Here is a 25,107-nt window from a genome sequence, read left to right as displayed (position 1 = left end):
GAATTTGTTGGTGGGTTTGAAGAATGTTGATTTGGACTTCTGTGAGAATTGCATTTATGGAAAACAGAAGAGAGTCAGATTTCTCAGAGTTGGGAAAGAAAAGAAGAACGAAAAATTAGAGCTTGTGCATACAGACGTATGGGGACCTGCTCAGGTATCATCTCTTGGTGGCTCTCATTATTATGTTACTTTTATTGATGATGCAACTAGAAAAACTTGGATTTATTGTATCAAGAATAAATCTGATGTATTTGATACTTTCAAGAAATGGAAAGCTTTGGTTGAGATTGAGACAGGAAAGAAATTGAAGTGTCTTAGATCAGACAATGGAGGTGAATATTGCAGCAAAGAGTTTGATAGGTACTGTTCAGAGCATGGAATTCGCAGAGAGAAGACAGTTCCAAGAACACCACAAGAAAATGGTGTGTCAGAAAGGATGAACAGAACAATCATGGAGCGTGCAAGGTGCATGAGATTGCATGCAGGATTGCCTTTACAGTTTTGGGCAGATGCTGTAGATACTGCTGTTTATCTAATAAACAGAGGGCCTTCAAGTTCCTTGGATGGTGGTGTTCCGGAGGAAGCATGGACAGGTAAAAAGGTAAACTACTCCTTTTTAAAGCCTTTTGGTTGTGAGGCCTTTGTCCATATTGATAAAGAAAATAGAACAAAGCTTGAGGCAAAGTCAAAGAAATGTACCTTTATTGGATATGGTGTTAATGATTTTGGTTATCGCTTATATGATTATGAAAATCACAAAATCATTAGGAGCAGAGATGTAATATTCAATGAAAAGGTCTTGTATAAGAATCAGTTGCAGGAAAAGAAGCAAGAAAAAGAAAACAAGGAATACGCAGTTCTTGACGAAATCACTGAAAAAGTAAAGGTGCCTGAAAATAATAATAATCAACAACCACAACAACAGCAACCACCACAACAGCAACAGGCACCCCAAACACCTGAAAGTGGTGTTAGAAGATCTACCAGGATAAGTAGACCCCCTGAACAATACTCTCCTTCATTATATTATTTATTGTTGACTGATTCTGGTGAACCTGAATGTTATGAAGAAGCAATGCAGGTTGAAAGCAGGAAGAAGTGGGAGGTAGCCATGGAAGAAGAGATGGACTCCTTAATGCATAACCAGACTTGGGATTTAGTCAGGTTGCCTGCAGGAAAAACTACATTGAAGAATAAATGGGTTTACAGGCTGAAGGAAGAAGATGGAGGAAAACAGAGGTACAAAGCTAGACTTGTGGTGAAGGGGTTTGCACAGAAAAAGGTATTGATTTTGATGAAATATTTTCTCCTGTTGTTAAAATGAATTCAATCAGAACTATTTTAAGTCTTGTAGCAGCTGAAGATTTGCATCTTGAGCAGTTAGATGTAAAGACAACCTTTCTCCATGGGGATTTGGAGGAAGAGATATATATGCAGCAGCCACAAGGATATGAGGTGAAAGGGAAGGAGAAACTAGTGTGCAGGTTGAAGAAGAGCTTGTATGGCTTAAAACAGGCTCCAAGGCAGTGGTATCTGAAATTTGACAAGTTTATGTCTAAACAAGGTTATACTAGATGTCACTCTGATCCTTGTGTTTATCTGAAAAAGCAAAATGATGGTAGCTATATTATATTGTTATTGTATGTGGATGACATGCTTGTTGCAGGATCTAACATGCAGGAAATAAATGTACTCAAAAGAAAATTGGCAAATTCATTTGCAATGAAGGATTTGGGAGCTGCAAAACAAATCCTTGGTATGAGAATCACTAGAGACAGGAAAAATCGCAAATTAACATTGTCTCGGAATGAGTACATACAAAAGGTGTTGAAAAGATTTAATATGCACAATGCAAAACCAGTTTGTACACCTTTTGCTAGCCATTTCAAACTTAGTAAGGAAATGTGCCCAAAGACCCAAGAAGACATGGATTATATGTCTAAAGTTCCATATGCATCAGCAGTTGGAAGCTTAATGTATGCAATGGTCTGCACAAGGCCTGATATTGCACATGCAGTGGGAGTTGTAAGCAGGTACATGAACAATCCAGGAAAGGAACATTGGATGGCAGTGAAATGGATTCTCAGATATTTGAAAGGTACCACAAATCAAGCATTATACTTTGGTGGTTCAAACATCTCCCTACAAGGATATGCTGATGCAGATATGGCAGGTGACAGAGATAACAGGAGGAGCACTACAAGATATGTATTTACTGTTGGAGGAACAGCTGTCAGTTGGGTTTCAAAAATCCAAAGTGTTGTTTCACTTTCAACAACAGAAGCAGAGTATGTTGCTGCTACAGAGGCTAGTAAAGAAATGATTTGGTTACAAAGGTTTATGGGTGAATTGGGTAAGGAGCATGATATGGGCACGTTATACAGTGATAGCCAAAGTGCCATTCATCTTGCAAAGAACTCAGCATTTCATTCTAGGACTAAACACATACAGCTCAAGTACCATTTCATACGATCAGTGTTGGAAGATGGAGAGTTGAAGCTGGAAAAGATACACACTAGCCAAAATCCTGCAGATATGCTAACAAAAGTTGTAACCAGGGAGAAACTGAGAATATGCTCAGTTTCAATTGGTCTTCAAGGATGACGATGAAGATGAGAAACAACCAGGTCCAAAGAGGAGTCATTGTCCAGCAAATGAAGCAGCGGTGGAGTTTCTACAATCATTCTCCAAGTGGGAGATTGTTGTGTGTGGAGCATGATTGTTCAGAGGTCTTTGTTTTCAGTCGGATGTATACCCCAGGAAGTTTTGTACACCCCTCCACGCGGGGGGGTACGGGGGGGACTTGTCCCCCCCGCGGGGGTCCGAGGGGGCCCATCCCCCCTGGCTGGGGGTCCGGGGGCCAGCGGTCCCCCGGCGGGGGCTCGGGGGCAGCGCCCCCGAAGCCAAAAATAAATGTAAAATTGCCTTGTAAAAGTATAGTAATTTCTAGTCAATCTGGGCTCTTTATTAGGCGGATGATCTGATGGTAGAACTTATGTTTAGTTTAGGGTTTTTTTTCCCTAGAAGGCAACCCCTCTCTTTGTATGAGGACATTGTATTTGAGGCTGTGTGATAGATGTGTATTCTGTGAGCGAGAAACAGAGAGCTGAGACTGTGAGAGAAAACAAAGGATATTACAGCGGATTTGCTGTAGGTTGTATCTCTTCATTTTGCTGGAAAATAGAAAGGAAGGACTGGCTGTTCGGGGTGGACGTAGCCCAAACTGGGTGAACCACATATATCTGTGTCTCTCTTGTTTTGTGCATTTTCTGTGTTTATATTTCTGCAATATTTTATGTGTTCCATTGCTCCGTAATATATAATTTTCTAACACAAAATGGTGTGCTAGAAAGAATGAACATAACAGTTCAACAAATGGCTTGAGCTATGCTAGATGAATCTGGAACTCCTGCAACCTTCTGGGGTGAAGCAGCATTCGCTGCCGTAACTATTCTCAACAAAGCAAATGTTTGGGTAAATAGCACTCAAACTCCACATGAACTTTGGTATGGCAAGACTCCTACTGTAAAATACTTTAAAGTTTTTGGAAGCAAATGTTTTATCAAAAGGACTGATGAAAAACTTGGTAAGTTTGAACCCAGAGCAGATGAAGGTATTCTTCTTGGTTATTCCTCCAGAAGTAAAGGATATAAATGTTATAATAAAAGACTTGGGAAAATTGTTGAAAGCATTGACGTTGTAGTTAATGAAGCATGAAAAAATCCAAAACAGATAAAATCAATAAAAGATTAAATGAAGAAGATAGGATTATTTTCCCACATCAAATCAAAATGATATTAAAGAAGAAACCAATGAAGCACCAAAAGAAGAGATAATGGTAGAAGAAAAGACTCCATCTAGGTATGTGTAGAAAAATCATCTAGAAACTCAAATTTTAGGGGAAAAAGAGGCAGGTGTACAGACAAGAAGAACTATTACAGGGACCTCAAGCTATCTAGCATTAGTATCTTCCACCGAACCTTAAAATGTAAATGAAGCATGTAAAGATGAATGTTGGGTAAAGGCCATGGATGAAGAACTTGTGCAAATTGAAGAGAATGATACTTGGGAATTAGTTCCTAGACCTCATGATAAAAATATTATAGGAACTAAATGGATATTCAAAAACAAGCTGAATGAAAATGGAGAAGTCATTAGAAACAAGGCCAGACTTGTTTGTAAAGGATATGCTCAACAAGAAGGTATAGATTTGAAGAAACCTTTGCACATGTTGCCAGAATTGAAGCCATAAGGATGTTTCTTGCTCTTTCTAGCTTTCAAAAATTCAAAGTATACCAAATGGATGTAAAATCAACCTTCCTTAATGGAGAATTAGAAGAAGAAGTTTATATTGAACGACCAAAAGGATTCATTCTTGGAAATGATGCAAAACTTGTATGCAGACTCAAAAAGGTTCTCTATGGTCTGAAACAGGCTCCAAGGGCCTCGTATTACTGCCTTGACAAATATCTACACCAAGAAGGTTTTACAAAAGGTTCAATAGATAGCAATCTATATACAAAGATTGAAACTGATAAATTGCTAATTATTATTGTTTATGTTGATAATATCATTTTTGCTAGCAATGAAGAATCCATGAGTCAGAATTTTGCTTCAGTAATGCAGCAAGAATTTGAAATGTCCTTGCTTAGTGAACTTACCTATTTTCTTGGTCTACAAGTTCAACAAAATAAAGATGATATTTTTCTGTCACAAACCAAATGTCTCAAACAGATCTTGAAAAGGTACGGAATGGAATATTATAAATCTATGTGTACCCCAATGATAACATGACATAGTCTCAGTTCAAATGATCAATCAGCAGCAGTACATCAACCAACTTACAAATCCATGATTGGCAGTCTGCTTTATCTAATAGGTACTCGACTTGACATCATGCATGCAGTAGGAATAGTTGGAAGATTCCAAGCAAATCCAAAGGAATCACACCTTCAGGAAGTCAATAGAATTTTCAAATATCTTCAAGGAACTCAGAAATTTGGTTTATGGTATCCTAGAGATGTAGATCTTACTCTTCATGCATATACAGATGCAGATTGGGCATGAAGTGTTGATGATAGAAAAAGCACTAGTGGTGGTGCATTCTATATGGGTTCCAAGTTAGTGTCTTGGTTCAGCAGGAAACAAAGTTCAATTTCTTTATATATAGCTAAAGCAAAATATGTGGCTGCTGCATCTTGCTGTACACAACTACTTTGGATGATGAAAACTTTGCAAGACATTCAGATCACATGTACTCCACCTATCTCCATTCTATGTGATAATAAAAGTGCCATCAATATTTCAAAGAATCCAGTCATGCACTCCAAGACCAAGCACATACCCATCAAGTATCATTTACGTGAACAAGTGATTGAACAAAAGGTCAAATTGGAGTATGTTCACTCCAAAGAATAGGTTGCTGATATATTCACTAAACCAATGCCCAGAGAAACATTTGAATATCTCATACAAAAGCAGGAAGTAGTTGCTGCGTCATCCTGCTGTTAAATCAAAAATTTTCAGAGAAATGTTATTATATGCGTGTTTCATGAAGTATAGTCGCGTACACATGTGGGTTTCTATAGGTCAAGGAGCATATATTTTTTTCAGACAGGAAAAACAGTGGTGCAGGCTCTGATATGGGTGCTCTGTATGATATTGATGATTACTGTCTATCGATATGCTTTGTTCATTAATTTTTATCTGACTGAAATGATGCCTTTACAATTGACTTGTTAACAATGCACAGGTAGCACAGGTTCAGGGGGAGCATTAGCCTTCACGTACATTCAACATTGTTGGCATTATGGTTGCTGAGTCTAGCTATGGCTTTAGATATTTATACCATTTGTTGCTTAAGTCATGTAAAAAGTCTAGGGTGTGATATGTCTTCTCATACATTTGAATGAGTCCTCTTGGACAAATGATGTAATTGGTATCCCCACTTTGCATAGGATGGTTGATGTAATATTTATTATTTATGTCATGTATAAACTGGTATATCCCCACTTGGCTAGGAGATGGATGTATGTATGAGTCATTGGTGATAGGAAGGTCATACTCACTTAGTTGAGTTATAGATTCATGCTATTTTGGAGAATATTTTTGTAGACTTTGCATGTGCTCAAGGGGAGCATGGACGGTTTTAGTGCATCTCAGCATGTACGAAGGGGAGCTCAATCAGAGAATTCAACATGTACTCAGGGGGAGCATGGACATAATAATGTATGTCAACAAGAGAGAATATCTTTGTCTGCCCTTTGCCCTTGATGTCAAAGGGGGAGAGTGTCTTGGTGTTGTTGTTGCCATCAAGTCCAAAGGGGGAGATTGTTGGCATTATGATACAAGTGTTGTCCTTGATGAAAACTCACTCAGATGACAATTCACTATGCAGTAGGTCAATAGAAAAGGATTACAGATCAGACTCCAAAGAATGAAGAAAGAGAGGTATACGCAGGTTAACCTTGTCCAAGAAGCATATACATGTGAGTTAACAGAACAAAAGGAGCGTATAACGTATACACGCATTTTCACAAGAGGAAAAGCGCGCACATGTTGGTAAACCAAGTTTTTGGTCCAAGGTATTTTGATCCAAGGTATTGATCCAAGGTATTTGGTCTGAGGTATTTGGTCCAAGGTATTGACCCTAGGTATTTGGTCCTAAGTGGCTTTGGTCCAAGGTATTAAGAAAGGCCTAAGAGTATATAAGGAGGAGAAGATCATTAGGCAAAGTGGGAAAGAAATAATATTCTAAAGAATACTTCTATCTGAAGTATATTTTATGTTGCAGGGTTGTGTTTGGGACTGGATCTAAAATATTTATGTGCACCTTGAGTTCAATGTTGGATCAGGATCATGAGACATGAAATAACTTATTCTTGAATGATCTGATATTGGTTGAGACTAGATCTGATGTTTTGTGCCTATTTTACTCGTTATCTATCAAGATATGGGTTTGTCTGAAGTCTGGAATTGCCGCAAAGTTCTAAGTCAATATTTGCAGATCTGTACGCAGGTTCATCTCGGCCAAAGAGCGTATACACGCAGGTTCGGTTCTTTCAAGTAGCGTATACAAAAGAAAAGCTTCTTTTTCAGATCTGACTAAACTATCTGATCAAATTTTGTTGTTTTACTGCTGTCTGTCAATGAAGTCTTCTTAAAGCTCTGAAAGTTGACAGTAAATATTTAGTATATTGATAGTTGGTACAGACTTGATTCAAAAGTTTATGTTTGCAGTAGTTTTGAAGGTATACACAGGTTCAATTAATAGAAGTAGCATATACACGCAGTTTGGGTGTAGCCAAGTAGCATATACATTCTAATGCATGATTTTTGAGGTTACAGCTGGTTCTGAATGATGATGCAGGGTTTTGGGTTCAGTACAGTGTTCTGGTGTTAGTGATCTGATTGTTCAGATTAACTGAATATTGGTTGATGTAGTTTAAGTTTAAAAGCTTTGATGGGTCCAGTGTGAAAATTTGATGAAACGTGGCCTTCAAATTGTGGTGTTGTGATCCAGGAGTATCCAGTCTGAAAATTCATGAAACGTGGTCCCTGGTGAAAGAGTGGAGTTTTCTGTAGGCTGGCACCTATGTACTAGTAAACATATTGGCTAGTACAAGAGCTAGGGGGTTGTAGCTCCCTTCTAGTAGAAGCTGGAGAATGAGAGAAGGTTGTAACCTTCTGCAGGTAGAAGCTTGTGTACTAGTATGAGTTTGCACTAGTACAAGATTGTAAACAAACTTTATTATTATTAAAAGAAGACAGAGATGACAGCAGCAGGTGGTTTTTACCCACATTGGGTTTCCACCTTAAATCTTGGTGTTCATGTGTGTTGCTTATGTGTGATGCTTTATTCTACTTTTACTGCATTGTCTAATAAATCTATAATATACTGGTTTAAGCTCAACACATGATAATTGTCTAAATCACAAGTTCTCTGCATATACGTTGGTTTCTTTAAGCACAGTCGTATGTACACGCTAGTTCAATTCACTGAAGTAGCGTATATAAAGTCTGTTTGGTAAATCAAATTATTGATCTGATAATACTGATTCACCCCGCTCTCAGTATTATTTCCAAATCTCGGATTGTTTAGGGAAACCATGTCTTTTTCTTCGTGCTCTCTTTCTCACCATGTAATCAACATTCTGATCCGATGAAACCCTGAAACACAATCATAAGCTTAATTAGGATCCTTTCCATGCAAAAAACAGGACAATTTTTATAGCAAACAACTAAATCAAACTTGGGAAACTCGCCCAGCGTAGCCAAGGCACAGAGACAATGTGCTGCAAAGCATGCAGGCTTTTATCTGGATGCTCTTCAGTGTAGTTTTCAATGTGAAAGCATGTGCTGATCCCAGAGAGAAAAAATGAAATCCCAGGGGTCCAAAAAAACCCTAAAACTTGCATGAAATGACAAAATAATGACTTGAAAAGAAAGTAGAGAGGTTTAGCTCCTACCTGGTCCAGACGGCTCGAGAAATGGTCTGCAGAATCTCTCACAATCAGCTGGTGAAGATCGAGGTAAAAAACTAGCTCAGAGCACAAAACTGAATGGTAAGTTCCAAATGGTAAAAATGTCATGGTAAAAACTTGTTTTATGTTTATTTCATGTTCATTAATAGAGTAAACATTAGTATTTACCTATTTTTTCTCATGAAACAGGTATTTTTAATCCATTTGGTGGTGTTTTGAGCAAGTTTTGCAACTAACTTACAGAATTTGACGTGCTTGATTGTAAATTGTACTTTTGACCACAGAGCACACTTTTATCTCTTTTGGAGCTCTATTAAAAATGAAAAAGGAACCCCCCTTGGAGTCCTCTTTAAGCTCCTTTCAGACTCTCTAAACATGAAAAGATTGTCGAGTGCTTGTCCTTTCCAACTCGTTAAGGGATTGGAAACGATATCTCTCTTGTATTATTTTATGCTTTTTTGGGCTTGAGAGATTAATTTACAAAAAAGATCTTGTGGAGTTTTTTTGTGTGTCCCTTTTCAAACTCTTTAAACATGAAAATGACCGAGTTATCTTTTTCGTTAAACTCGTTAAAACATCAAATAGCGACAAACTTGTCCCTCTAGACAAGACCGAGTTTCACCTTTGCTAGACTCGTTAAAACATAAAATAGCGATGGATTTACTCGAAGGGTGAAATTATACAACAAGCATATGTTATCCTCCTCAAGATTGATAAAAATAAAGACGTATTGGTCAACAATTACTGGGGAAAATGGGAAAAAGGGGAAAACCACTTTATGGTAGCAGGTCGCTCTTGAACATGACACTTTCACTCCATCACCATGATTATATGGGTTGGGTTATTAGCTTGATGGTTATCACACCATTGGTCTATCATACCATCCATCACTTTGTTTTGGGTCAATGCTACCAATTCATTTTAGTGTCACCGACATATTCAAGAGAAGTCATTCAGTTAAAATTCATCCTTTGCAATACCATAAACCTTCATTTTCATGATCGCCATTCCTAAAACTTGTGTCATCAGTCAAAATTCCATCTCTAAAATCACTACTCATTTCATGTCGTTGATGTGGGATACACCAAGACCCTCCTGCGACGAGTCGCTTCTTGTCGACATCAGCTTATTATCCAAGAAGTTGACTTAGAAACACCTTTCCAGTACCTTGAGGCTTGCATACATCAATGGCAGGTTTGCCGCTTCTAGCGATAGGCATACATCAATGGCCTTCAACCGAAAGACTTTGTATGGTGTTTGACATCAAATCATCCATTCACACCATGCAAAATGTACTGCAATACCTTCAGAGGATAATTATCATTATCGGTGATTTCTCTTTTATCCAGGTGGATATTGGTGGCCACCTGCAAAGTCCACTTGGACCCCCACCATTGTTTCTCTCAGCTTTTTCAGTTTCCTTAATTGTAGGACAACTTACTATTTTTAGTAGTTTTTTGGGTCCTGAACTTCCGGAGCCATTTTGAGGCCCTAAACGACGTTTTTTTGGGAAAACTGGGAGCAACATGGGTTCATGGACCGATGTTGCTCTTCCCAAAGTTGTAGTTCTTGTATATATCTTTCTAACGAGATATTGTGCGCGTCAAACAAAGATCATATGCCAAAGTTACGACCCCGAGAAGTTGATGTACCAATTTACCCAAATGGGGCCCACAGTTTGGCGTTTCATCTTCTAGGGTTAGGTTTTTGGATGTTTAGGGTTTTCCGTTGTTTCTCAACAATAAATAGGCCTTCGAGCCTCATTGTAACACAGTTCAGAGGCATGTAGCCACCACATCTCTTCTCAGAGATAAGCTACCATCGCCCTAACTGGTTTATTTCCATTTCTATTTGTAAGCATATTTCAGTATTTTACAGTAATGAAATGAAGTATTATTTCTGCTCTATATCTGTGTTTATGGTTATCTCTGTAATTTGTTGCATTCCTGTCTAAATCCGGATTAGTGGTATCAGAGCGGTTTGCTTTTTCTCTGTTTTTCTTTGCATGTCCCCAACGAGGTCGGGATATAAGGAGTTAGGGCTTGAACTGGTCAAACCTTTGCAAGACCAGCCTCGCAAATCTCGGCAGCCTCCCATGGAGGATGAAAAGAAAGATGAGGGGGCATGAGATCCTATCAAAATCTTGCTTGAAGAGGCCCTCGAGCGACAAAGGAACGCAATGATGGACACTTTTGCGCAGATCCTTCAGCGGCTACCCAGAAGTGATGCATCGGCTTCCAACAGCTCTGGAAATGCCATGCCTTTTAAGGTACAAGTTAATTTGGAAATCCCCATCTTCGAGGGTCAAATAGATGCAGATGCCATAGATAAATGTTAGATATACTAGAGGGTTATTTTTCTGTTCATTATTTTTCCATTCGGGAAAAAATTATTTTTGCTCTTCTCAAAGCAGCCCCCCACATCAAGGACTGGTGGGAAACCTACTGCGAGCTGAAGGATGAAAGTACAAGCTCACTATTTTCAGCCGCACCCACTTGGGATTCATTCTGGGATGCCATCAAGGAGCAATACTACCCTGTTGGAAGCTATGAGGATCAATACATAAGGTGGACCACGCTGTGGCATGGAAGGGACCAAGATGTGTTGGAGTTTACCAATATTTTCCATACTGTAGAAATTTTGAATAATATGACACTTATTCACAGAGATTATCCCGATTATACACTATTGTGGAATACATGCATAATACATAACCTCCTCTACGTTGATCATCAATTTTGCGGAATTAAAAACAATGAAACATCAATTGCATGCGCACATCAACACAGTATGTAACCCGGGGAAAGCATATAGCTGAAAACCCCACACTATCTGTATATTATAATGATTGAGAACATGTAACAATATATAGTACAATACTCCTCACAAGTACTCAGTACTATCTCCACCTGTTACACACAAACTAGCTCAAATCCGAACAAGTCACATGTTCAAATCTTCTCTGCTGCTTTTCCTGCCTCCACTGCACAATCAAAAGTGAAAATCACGTGAGCACAGGCTACAATTACCTTGGTATTGGCCCACACTGCGCAGTCCTCATTGGCATAACTCAATCCCATTGATTGTGCAAGATCTCATGCACAACTATAGTCACAACTGATAGCAATCTCAACCTCTAACACCTGTCTCCATTGAACTGTCCATGCACTGAGTTAACTGATGTATTCTTTAGTTGTTTTATGAGTTAATAATTATTGAATTAATTTATAATTTAATTCACACAACTCATCACTAGTGTATTCTTTAGTTAGACTAAAATACAACTAGTTCAACCAAGTCAAACTGAACACAACTCCATCAACTCCACAATCAACTCCACCAAACTCAACCACATGAGTTCTAACTGAAGTCCTGTATGCAATAGCTCAACTAACCCACAAGGAAAGCGTATTTCCTTCTGACAGCTGCATGTGCCACATCTGTAGCTCAAACTGAAGTGCTCCAAGAGGATAAGATAATGTTTATAGTCCAAATATTATTATGAGACAATAATATTTGACTGTTCTATTTTTAGCCTGGCAGTCTAAAAATAGAAACCTACCCATATGTCTAAAAATAGAAGTCCATCTATTTTTACCAACATGACCAATCATCGACAAATAGCATCCTGCAACTCATAGACCATGATCCATATGTCTTAAAATAGACTTTGCGCCAAAAATAGCCTGCGGGCCCACTTAGTGAAGGCGACTCCTTTCCACTAAGCTCCATCATCTTGTTGCATTTTCAACACTCCCTCTCAACAAAATATGGATTATTTGCAACCCCTATCCTGCAACTCTGGAATATTCTACATGGAACACCTTTGCCCGGTCCACTTGCTCCAACAACACTTGGAACAAAAAAACTCCCAACTGACCACTCTGTTGGGCTAGGAACATACTCTGATGCTGAAGCTCTACCTGCTACTGATAAGTGCTCCCTTTCTGACATCTACGCTACTGCAACATCTCCATGCATCTCACACCATTGCACACTTCTCTGTGCCACCTAGCACTGTGCAAAACACTTGTGCCTCTCGCATTGCTGTAGCCTGCTAGCTATGCGTTGTCCTGGGATTCCCTACATTGTTGCTATCTCTGCCGCTCCATCCGCATCTGTCTCTACCCAATCAGTCAGTTCCTTCTACTCCACATCGGGGCTCCCGTAGCAAGGTCTCATCCAAGAGGTTGGGCACCTCAAGGATCCTGCCCCTCCTCCTTGGGATGATCACCTTATATCGCCCCACCTCCTACCTGGAGGTATGGCTGCATGTGATCCCTCAGCCCACCTGGCTCGAAGTTTCCCCCTATTGGAGGTCTCTGCATGAGTAGATGTCTCTACTCGATATCCTCTCAGCTTCCCTTGTTGTGGCTGCTCCACAACCTCCTGAAGCTATTGCACCAATCGTGGCTCCTCCACAATCATCTGAGACTTCTTCTGGCTCTACATGTTGAGAGGTAATATACGCTCCCTCTCAACCACCAAGTCTCCATCAGTTGCTTCGCTACTCAAGGCTTTGCATGCATCTTGAACCTCAAGAGCATATAGGTTCTTGACCCGTGAACCAATCTGCTTCACCTGTCTAGTGATGATGTGTCTAAGGAAAACCTTTCCGTCACTGAAGACTACATCATAGCCTCCGTCTTCCAGCATCACGATCGACACCAAGTTTCTCTTCAGTCCTGGTACATACTTGACATCGGTCAAGGTAAGGCGAGCTCCATGCTCCCTCTGAAAAATAACCATGCCTATACTTGAGACACTATACTTCTCATCATTACCCATCACTATGAGTATCTGGAGATCTCTCTCCTCCAAAGTACTGAACAAACTCTTGTCACCGGTCATGTGGAAAGAAGCTCCACTGTCAAGAAACCAACCACTTCCTACCATGGATGAAACCATGCATGCGAAGAGTGTGAAATCCAACTCGAACTGTGAAGCAAGTGCCTCACCTTCAGATCCTTCCCGGATCCCTTCTTGGATTTCTTCTTTGGGCAATTAGTAGCATAATGGCCCAACTCATGACAACAAAAGCATACCTTCGACTTGTCAACCTTCTTCCCATAATTGGAAGAACTGGATTCGGAAAGAGAACCCTTCTCCTTCCCCTTCTTTGCTTTGGCAGCCAAAGCACAATTTTCGTCATCAGATGCCTTTGATGAAGATCCGTCCTTGGTATTCTGCCTGATCTCCTCTTGCACAAGATCCGACCAAAGTCTCTCCCATCCTGGCAATTTCTCCCAACCATTGATAGAGTCCTGATAGGAATGCCAACTCTTCGGAAGACCAAGTAGAGCCAAGCTCACCAAGTCCTCATCATCGACAGTCACCCCCACACTTCCCAGCTCATCCCGGCATTGAGTGAACTTCGTGAGATACTTGGGCGTACTGTCTCCCTTCTCACACTTAATGTTTCTGAGTTTATCCTTGAGTGCCAAATTCCTCTGGTCCCTCTTGCTTTGGTATAGATCTGTCAATGCTTTCCACATCAAGTATGGAGAAGCCTTTCCATGCAGGCTAGATACAATGTGATCCTTCACGCCCTCCAACAGAATCCTTCGACACTTTGCTGTCTTCTTTCGACAAACCTCAATGTGAGCAGCATCAGTAGGCTTTGGGACCTCAGCCTCTATGAACTCCTTCAGCCCATTGTCATCTAACACCGCCTCCATCCTGTCCTTCGATGCAATATTGTTCGAGCTGCCCTCAAGAGCATACTCCAATCGAAATCCGTTGAAAGACATTGCCACGTTGACACCAAGAAAACACTGCTGCAAATTCGAATTCCACCAGCTCAAAACTCAACCGCCTATGATCTAGAATTCGTGAGAACAAGGTATTTCTCGTACAGAGATTGACTGTATGGGAATTCATCGGATATCTCACCTTCCAAAAGAAGGATGAATCCAGAGGCTACCTGGCCCGATTACAGACTCTGCTTGAAGAAATAAGATGTAAACACTTTCTGAATAGTAGATCTGATGATCAATAGCTCCAATACCATGTAGAAATTTTGAATAATATGACACTTATTCACAGAGATTATCCCGATTATACACTATTGTGGAATACATGCATAATACATAACCTCCTCTACGTTGATCATCAATTTTGCGGAATTAAAAATAATGAAACATCAATCTCATGCGCACATTAACACAGTATGTAACTCGGGGAAAGCATACAGCTGAAAACCCCACACTATCTGTATATTATAATGATTGAGAACATGTAACAATATATAGTACAATACTCCTCACAAGTACTTAGTACTATCTCCACCTGTTACACACAAAACTAGCTCAGATCCGAACAAGTCACAGGTTCAAATCTTCTCTGCTACTTTTCCTGCCTCCACTGCACAATCCAAAGTGAAAATCACATGAGCACAGGCTACAATTACCTTGGTATTGGCCCACACTGCGTAGTCCTCATTGGCATAACTCAATCCCATTGATTGTGCAAGATCTCATGCACAACTATAGTCACAACTGATAGCAATCTCAACCTCTAACACCTGTCTCCACTGAACTGTCCATGCACTGAGTTAACTGATGTATTCTTCAGTTACTTTATGAGTTAATAATTAGTGAATTAATTTATAATTTAATTCACACAGCTCATCACTAGTGTATTCTTTAGTTAGACTAAAATACAACTAGTTCAACCAAGTCAAACTGAACACAACTTCATCAACTCCACAATCAACTCCACCAAACTCAACCACATGAGTTCTAACTGAAGTCCTGCATGCAATAGCTCAATTGACCCACAAGGAAAGCATATTTCCTTCTGACAGCTGCATGTGCCACATCTGTAGCTCAAACTGAAGTGCTCCAAGAGGATAAGATAATGTTTATAGTCCAAATATTATTATGAGACAATAATATTCGACTGTTCTATTTTTAGCCTGGCAGTCTAAAAATAGAAACCTGCCCATATGTCTAAAAATAGAAGTCCATCTATTTTTACCAACATGACCAATCATCCACAAATAGCATCCTGCAACTCATAGAGCATGATCCATATGTCTAAAAATAGGCTTTGTACCAAAAATAGCCTGCGGGCCCACTTAGTGAAGGCGACTCCTTTCCACTAAGCTCCATCATCTTGTTGCATTTTCAACACATACCCTTCGCAAAAAGTTGGGTATCAAAGATTTGAAGTAGCATTTGGTACTCAAATACCGCGGCTGCCTACACAAGTACATCTAGTAAGAAATAGAATTCCTGAACATCCCCTCGCTCGGCACGGCATACTGATATGTCGTCAAGGTCGAGCAAAAGTTTAAACAGAAGAAGCGAGACTTTGGATCTGCGAATTCAAAGCAAGGGAAGGGTGCCCCCAAACCGCAGAACAAAGGACAAAGCCAAGGCAGGACGACCCAAGACAACTTGCCAAAGCTGCAAGTAAAGAACAATGCCTGAAGCTGAAAAAGGACACGGGAAAGTGGTGTGAGTTCTATAAGAGCTCCACTCACAAGACAAGTGAGTGTCGGGCCAAGCAGTCACTAGTGGCCGAGCTAAAGGTTTCAGAATCAGATGCATGTTCTGACTCTAAGTCAGAATCCAACAAGGGGAATGACAAAGGGAAGCAGATTATCGATGCAGAGCCTAATGCCACCATTGCCACCACGAAGATATAGAAGGAGGAACCCGAAAATCTAGAGGAGGAGGAGCATCTCTTCCACTCCCAGATGTGGGTAAAGGGATCCCCGCTACAGTTCATTGTCGATAGCGGGAGCCAAAAGAACCTCATTTCGGCAGAGGCCGTGAAGCGGTTGGGCTTACCAACCATAGCACATCCACAACCGTACACCTTCGGGTGGCTTCACCAAGGACGAGATCTTCACGTGAGCCAGCAATGTCGCCCTCCATACAACATCAAGCCCTTCACAGATGAGGTATTGTGTGACATTGCTCCCCTTGAAGTTTGCGATGTATTATTAGGACAACCATACTTGTGGAAGCGACATGCGGTGTATGAATCAAGGCCTCGTGCTGTTATTGTTACATTGGGAAATAAGTTGTACAGGATACCGGAGGTAGCACCGCCTACCACCATCTCTTTGGTTACTGCAAAACAATGCAGTAAACTCATTTCCAAAACTGGGAAATTTGTTTTCCTGATGATACGCCCTCAAGAAAAGAAGAAGACGGTAGCCACAAACTCTAGACAAGGCCCCTCTGCACGACAACTACAGATGGACAAGGTTGTTGAGGAGTACGAGGACATCTTCACCTCCCCCGTAGGGGTTCCTCTGCACTGTCAGGTCAAGCACTCCATCGATCTGACCCCAGGTGCACCACTGCCCAATGGACCAATCTATCGGCGCTCCATTCTAGAGAATGATGAAATCAAGAGGCAGATTCAGGAGTTGCTGTAGAAAGGTCACATCCATCCGAGTTCATCGCCCTGTGGGAGCCCGATCGTGTTGGTACAGAAGAAGGATGGGACTTGGAGACTTTGTATTGACTATCGGGTGCTAAACAAGATCACTGTCCATAATAGGTACCCGATCCCGTGGATTGATGACCTCTTGGACCAACTATAGGGGGAAAAATGTTTTAGCAAGATCAATCTGAAGTCAGGATATCACCAGGTACCAATCTAACCCTTTGATGTGTGGAAGACTGCCTTTAAAGCCAAGGAGGGCCTTTTTGAATGGTTGGTTATAACTTTCAGATTGACGAATGCTCCTGCAACCTTCATGAGGCTAATGAATGACATCTTGTGGCCATTCACCAACTCATTTGTAGTGGTATACTTGGATGAAATCCTGATCTTCAGCCAGACTTGGGAAGAGCACCTCCACCACATCCGATAGGTTCTCCAAACACTGCGGCAACACAAGCTATGTGCCAATTTGGAGAAATGCACTTTTGGCATGACCCAGGTTCAGTATTTGGGATACATTATTAATGAACAGGGGGTGCATGTGGATCCATTCAAGATCCAAGTCATTCGGGATTGACCATCTCCAACCACTCTAATAGAGCTCCGCAGCTTTCTAGGTCTTGCTAACTTCTATCGCAAGTTTGTGTTGGGGTTTTCTCATATCACGTGGCCCTTAAGTCAAGTCACCAAGGGAGGAGCGAAAGCAAAATTCTTTTGGTCTGAATCTCAACAGAAGGCATTCATAGAGTTGAAAGATCGCCTCTGCACGACACCAGTGCTCGCGTTACCAGATTTGCAACAACCATTTGAGGTCGAGACAGATGCCTTTGACTATGCTATTGGGGCAGTCCTGACTCAACACAGGCATCCAGTGGCATATCACAGTGAGACACTTTTAGATATAGTCTGGAAGTATCCCACTTATGACAAAGAGATGTATTCCATTGTGTAGGCCTACCGACAATGGAAGCATTACATTTTGGGGAAGGAAACAGTCATGCACACAGACCACCGACCCCTACAGTTCATACAGACCCAAGGGAAATTGTAGAATGATTTCCATTAGAAGTGGTCTACATACCTGCAACAGTTCCATTTGAATATCAAGTATAAGAAGGGTAGCACCAATAATATTGCAGATTGCCTTAATCGACCACCGATCATGGTGTTAACCACTGTGCTCAACTCTTGTGGGTGCGAGACTTCTGATTGGCCACTTCTCTACAAAAGCAACCCAGAATTCAACCACACATACCAGACACTCTTGGAGGGTCGGCATGTTCCAAATTTTCACCTCCAAGATGCCCTATTATGCCACTTGGGTCACCTTTGTGTTCCTTAAAGCGAGCGTGCCAAGATGATTTGGGAAGCACACTACAGTCGGGCTGCTGGGCATTTTGGGGTCGAGAAAATGGTGGCAGTACTGCAAAAGTATTTCTATTGGTCGAATCTTCAATAGGATGTCGGGAAGTACATCAGATCATGCACTACCTGCGCCATTGCCAAACCGACCATCAAGAAGCAAGGCCTCTATACCCCGTTGCCTACCCCTAGTCGACCTTGGGAATCCATCTCCATGGATTACATGTCAGGCCTTCCTTCCACTAAGCATGGAAACGATTGTGTTGTTGTGGTCGTCGACAGGTTCTCAAAGATGGCCATTATGGCGGACTGCAAAAAGAATATCACAACAGAAGCCACTGCTAAACTCTTCTTTGAATGAGTGTGGGTGCACTTTGGGATCCCACAGTCTATCATCTCAGATCGGGACAATCGGTTCCTCAGAACATTTTGGTCCAGTCTCTGGTCGATATTGGACACCAAACTCACTAAGTCCACAGCCTTCCATCCTCAAACTGATGGCCAGACAGAGGTTGTCAATAGGATGATTGTACACATTCTGCGCATGTACAACTCAAAGCATCCACGCACATGGGATGAGAACCTCCCCTATGTTCAGCACAGCTACAACCGAGCTCTTCACAGCTCAACTGGCCACAAGCCCTTTTCAGGTGGGCTTGGGATTCTAGCCACTATGTCCCATTGATGTGGCCATGCCATTTGCAGCTACTCACACAGATTTCGCTCATGTCCAGTCTGAAACAGATAAGGCAACTAGATTCATTGAGCACATCCAACATATTCTCCAGTAGGTCCATGACATTCTAGAGAAATCAAATGCCAAGTAAAAGCAGTGACATGATCAACATCGGGTGCCACACAAGTTTCAAGTGGGTGACAAAGTCTAGTTGCATTTGCAAAAGGAACACCTTACCGGAGCCTATCGGAAACTGAGACCACTCCGATATGGTCCTTACACCATTACCAAGGTTGTGGGAGGCAAATGCATTTGAGCTTAGCATTCCCCCATTCCTTGGCCTGCATCCAGTGTTCAATGTGGATCGCCTTCGACCATACTTTCCACGATTACTAGACACATCTGACATTGCAGAATAGCTCACACCCACAGAATTGAATCCAGATTGCATGGAACAAGCTACAACTGATCAGATCATGGACACACAGATCAAGCACACTCACCAACAGAATATCCAACTGTATAGAGTTGTCAAAGCAGGCCAACTCCTTCACCAGAGCAAGTGGCTCACCAGGGACCAAGTTCAGCAGAAGTTTCCTCATCTCATGGAGGAACTCAAAGCAATGGGGACCATTGCTTCCTAAGGCGGGAGGAATGATCCAAGTGGATATTGGTGGCCACCTGCCAAGTCCACTTGGACCCCCACCATTGTTTCTCTCAGCTTTTCCAGTTTCCTTAATTGTAGCACAACTTACTATTTTTAGCAGTTTTTCGAGTCGTGAACTTTTGGAGCCATTTTGAGGCCCTAAATAACGTTTTTTGGGAAAACTGGAATCTTTCTAACGAGATAGTGTGCACATCAAATGGAGATCATATGCCAAAGTTACGACCCCGGGAAGTTGATGTACCAATTTACCCAAACGAGGCCCACAGTTTGGCGTTTCATCTTCTAGGGTTAGGTTTTTGGATGTTTAAGGTTTTCCATTGTTTCTCAACAATAAAATAGGCCTTCTAGCCTCATTGTAACATAATTCAGAGGCATGTAGCCACCACATCTCTTCTCAGAGGTAAGCCACCATTGCCCTAGCTAGCTTATTTCCATTTCTATTTGTAAGCATATTTCAGTATTTTATAGTAATGAAATGAAGTATTATTTCCTCTGTATATCTGTGTTTATGGTTATCTCTGTAATTTGTTGCATTCCTGTTTATATCCGGATCAATCTTGCATCTATTAACAATTTAAATCATTGGTTGGTAATCAGATGGTGACTTCCCATGTTCTACTTCAGATCACATATTCACATGGTTAGACTCGTACCTGAGCGAACGATTGAATGAGATAGAAGACCTTAGATCTAGTTTCATCCATCCAGGCTACGATTTCAGGAGTACTAGATCATATGTACAATGGCTTTACATTGATAGTCATTCTGATCATGGGTCTATATCTGTAGATGACTGTTTATGTACATGTAATAAAAGTTTATAAGTTGAGCATGGGTATGCCTTCCCTCAACAATTCATGTAAAATCAGATATCATGATATATGTATTGTAATTGATGCAGGTCACCTTCCACTTCGATACCTCCTCATCACATCTTAAAGTATTTCATTCGACATTGGCATTTTTCCGACTTCATGCTTTAGGGGGCAGTTGTTACATATCCATTTGGGCACATCGATCCCATCATCTAGATCAGTGTTTTAGGTCTCATCAAACCCTAATTTTAGTTGCTTGATGCCCTAAACAAGTCACCCCTTTGAATGCCTCCTTCCCAGACAGTTTCATGACTTGAAGACATCTAGAAATAGCCTCTAGAGGGACCAGCGTAGGTAAGCCCTTGTAAAGGTGCATTGCAGAGCAGTTGAGTCCACTACCAAGGTGCTCTGCAAAGCACATAGGCTTCCTTTCACTTGCGCTGGGTGAGATTGAGCGAAATTCACATAGGGTTTGGGGAATATTCTTATCTTTTGGAGTCATCTAGAAGGTTCCCTCACTTATCAACTCCTATGAGCTCGAAAATGGATGAGGAATGAGTTAAGATGCATCCTATTCTCTCATCCCTTCCTCCATGGAACTAATTATAAGTATGGAAGGCCATTCAATGCCACCATTTATGACAAAACCTCCTTCATCTTCATATTAATAGACCACTCATCTAAGTGATCAGGGGCTGGATTATGTTGAATTGTAAGGAGATAATGTTGCTATGATATTTGGCTTTGAAACAAGTATTGTAATGATACAAGTTTGTCATGCTTTTGATGTGATGTGGATGGGATCCAAGATGGAGGAATGGCTTTGAATTAGACACCAATGGTTGTAATTCCTTCTTTTATTTAATAAAGTGTTTGAACCTTTCTCCCATATGTTTGTATTGTTTCATAATGCTTATATGTGTGAATTGTATCTAATTCCTTTCACTTATATTCAATAGATCATGTGCTTTGATCGATTCTTTGTTTTTTGTTGTGTTTACGGGTACTTCTCAAACGTATTAAGTGCGGGAAGGAGCAACAAGATCGATACAAGGGAGACGAGAGGAAAGCAGAATTATAAGTAGGTCTTCTCATATTCTCATCTTATCTATTTCTTATAGGAAAAGTATAAAACAATTTAAATTGTTGTTCTTGATACAACTACTTATCTATGGAATTAGTATTTATCTGTAGATACCAAATTCTCCAAAACACTTATATGGCTACATTGTCCCTTCCGGGACTTACCATCGGCTTGCCAGTATGGTTGTTCTCAACCTCCTTGGCCCCACAATTGAATATTCCTACAACTGGACAAATTCAACCTCCAGTTGATCCTAAAGTTGACCCTTTACCTTCTTCGTCGTTTGTTTCTTCCTCCCCTTCTTCCTCTTCGCCTGGTGAAAGTATTGACACTTGTAGCCAGGTGGATAAGAAGAAGAAGAAAGGGAAGAAGAAGAAGAAAAAGAAAATTCAGCAGGGGGAAACCAAGAAACCATTGCTTCGAATGCAAATTCTAATGAGAGACTGTCCGATAAGCCTCACAAACTTCAATATCCTTGCAAAATTTGTACGGGAGACCATCTTCTTCGAAATTGTTTCGGTATTCCTCAGATCTTAGAAGAATGGTCTTCTCGTTCACATCATCCTATGTCATCAACTTCTGGAGATCATGCTGGCAACACACCATCAACTAGTGTTAGTAAAGTTCATGCAAATAAGGGTAAAGTTAATTTTCCCTGTAGGTTATGTGAAGGGAATCACCCCATTCACATTTGTCCCTATTTGGATGAAGCCCAAAAAGTGTTGGATAACCATCCCGCTTCTCCGCAACGACTTCCATCTGGTTACAGGAGACTCTCCATTAATCCTTCACTACTTGATGAAGTAACTGACCCAAATCAACCGTCGGTCAAGCCAACTCTCTCTGATTGTGAAGCCCATGAGTCTATACCTGACCAATCACAGGTCGAGGAAACAGTTGAACCGATTTCACCTTCAGTTAATCGTACCTTTCTCGTAGAGAGTGAGTATGAGACCACTCAGGTTCTTTTCGTTTCTTTAGATTCCAATGAGCTTGGAGGAAACCCTCATGTTCCATCAAGACAGGAGGAAAATCCTCCCGTTCTCATAACTCAAGGGGCTAATTCTCCCGTTCTTACAGTACCCCCTCAAAGTAGTCTGGTCACTTCCTTTGATTGGAATTGACTTGCAGGATTTCGTCTTCCTTCTTATGTGCCTTTCCAGATCATAGTACAGGTGTATAATATGATTGTATCTAGCACTATTATAGATGAAGGTGCATCTGTGAGTATCCTATCCTCAATTGCTTAGCAAGTGCTCGGTTCACCGCCACTTGTGCCTGTTACCCAAAATTTGTTAGCTTTTAATCGAGGAACCAGTCAACCATTAAGGATCCTTCCTCAGTTGCCTATTACTTTGGGAGAAAAAATGGTTTGTCTCAATGTGATAGTAGTCCCAGGCCCTTTAAATTACAATTTAATTCTTGGGCGCGACTATGTTTATGACATGGGAGATATTGTTTCAACACTCTTTCAAGTGATATGTTTCCCACATGAAGGCAGAATTGTCACCATTGAACAACTTTCATTTCACGGTCCAAATATGGCTTCTAGTCAACCATCTTCCCTAAATGGTCCTTTTGTCCCAATGGTATCTTCCCCGCCACGGGTCAATTATGTGGCAACTTGTTCCATGCCTATATCAACTGATGATCAATTCCGTGATGTTGTGCATTATGTACTGGGGGCATAGGAACCAGATCTCTCTAACATATTCCTTGCTACGTATCCCTTCCAGAGCATTGCTCTCCCATCTGATGAGAACCTCTTGGAAGTCATGACCTCTTATGGGTCGTGATCAAGGAACCGTAAGCATAGTTCCTTGTCTTGTGTCAAGCTTGTTAAAAAATGAAACAAGGGATCTGAGCATAGTTCCTTGTCTTGTGTCAATCTCGTTAAAAAATGAAACAAGGGATTTGAGCATAGTTCCTTGTCTTGTGTCAAGCTCATTAAAAAATGAAACAAGGGATCTGAGCATAGTTCCTTGTCTTGTGTCAAGCTCGTTAAAAAATGAAACAAGGGATATGAGCAGAGTTCCTTGTCTTGTGCCAAGCTCATTAAAAAATGAAACAAGGTCCCCTGAAGTAAAGTTCCAATTCAAGTCTTCGATTAGATCTCATAAAGTCCCAGTCGAGTCTTTCACTTGATCTCGTAAATGAACCTTCATTCCATCCACTTGATAGCCACACGTAGTCTACTTAGGTGAATGTAATGAAGCTTGGGGGGCATGCACGTAGAATCGAGTCATCATGCTGGGGGCACATAAACCAATCCCAAGCATAGTTTTTCGTTTCAAGCTTGTGTAAAAATGAAACTGAATCCAAGCATAGTTTTTCGTTTCAAGCTTGTGTAAACATGAAACTGAATCCAAGAATAGTTCCCTATGGTTCAAGCTTGTGTAAAATGAATCCATCTCCATTTTAACCCTCGTGATTGCCATTCTATTAGCTTCTTTCATCAGATGAGCCTTGTTTTTTCTCTTTCCATCGTCACTATCTGCTTGGCTGATCATATGCTTTCACTTGGTTGTTTTACCCTTCCTGAGGGACCATAGCGATGATTGGTTTTATTAGCCAGTCTCTTGACCATTACATGTTTTGAGTAGTTCCACCATTGTCGGAACCAGTTGCTACCCTTTATACCACTCGTTCCTCCAGGACGAGTCACCTTTAAGCTTTTTTTCGACTCGTAAAAAATGAAAAGATCGTTGAGTATTTTCCTTTTTTGACTCGTTAAAAGAAAATAAAAATAGGGGGTCTGATCCAGGTGGATGTTAGTGGCCACCCACCTAGACCACTTGGACCCCCACAACTGTCTCTTTCAGTTTTTCAGTTTTCTTAATTGTAGCACAATTTACTATTTTTAGTAGTTTTTCGAGTCCTGAACTTCCAGAGCCGTTTTGAGGCCCTAAATGATGTTTTTTGGGAAAACACCCATGTTGCTCTTCCCAAAGTTGTATTCCTTGGATAGATATTTCTAATGAGCTATAGTGCACATCAAACGGAGATAGTAAGCCAAAGTTACGACCCCGGAAGTTGATGTACCAATTTACCCAAAATGGGGTCCATAGTGTGGCGCTTCATCTCCTAGGGTTAGGTTTTTGGATGTTTAGGGTTTTCCATTGTTTCTCAACAATAAATAGGCCTTTAAGCCTCATTGTAACACAGTTTAGAGGCATGTAGTGCCACATCTCTTCTCAGAGATAAGCTACCATCGCCCTAGCTGGTTTACTTCCATTTCTGTTTGTATGCATATTTCAGTATTTTACAATAATGAAATGAAGCATTATTTCTGTTGCATCTCAGTATTTGTGGTTATATATGTAATTTGTTACATTCCTATTTAAATCTAGATCAGTGGTATCAGAGCGGTCTGCTCTTTCTCTGTTTTTCTTTGCATGTCCCCAACGAGGTCGGGATATAAGGAGCTAGGGCTTGAACTAGTCGAACCTTTGCAAGAATAGCCTCACAAATCCTGACGGCCTCCCATGGTAGATGAAAAGAAAGACGAGGGGGTAGGAGATCCTATCAAAATCTTGCTCGAAGAAGCCCTCGAGTGACAAAGGAATGCGATGATGGAAAACATTGCCCAGATTCTTCAGCAGCTACCCAAGGGCAAC

The sequence above is a fragment of the Pinus tabuliformis genome, chromosome 3_1 (assembly GCF_031772625.1).
Source record: "Pinus tabuliformis cultivar Carrire ecotype Pingquan chromosome 3_1, CPIR1, whole genome shotgun sequence".
NCBI lineage: Eukaryota > Viridiplantae > Streptophyta > Pinopsida > Pinales > Pinaceae > Pinus > Pinus tabuliformis.
Note: the sequence above shows the minus strand (reverse complement) of the source record.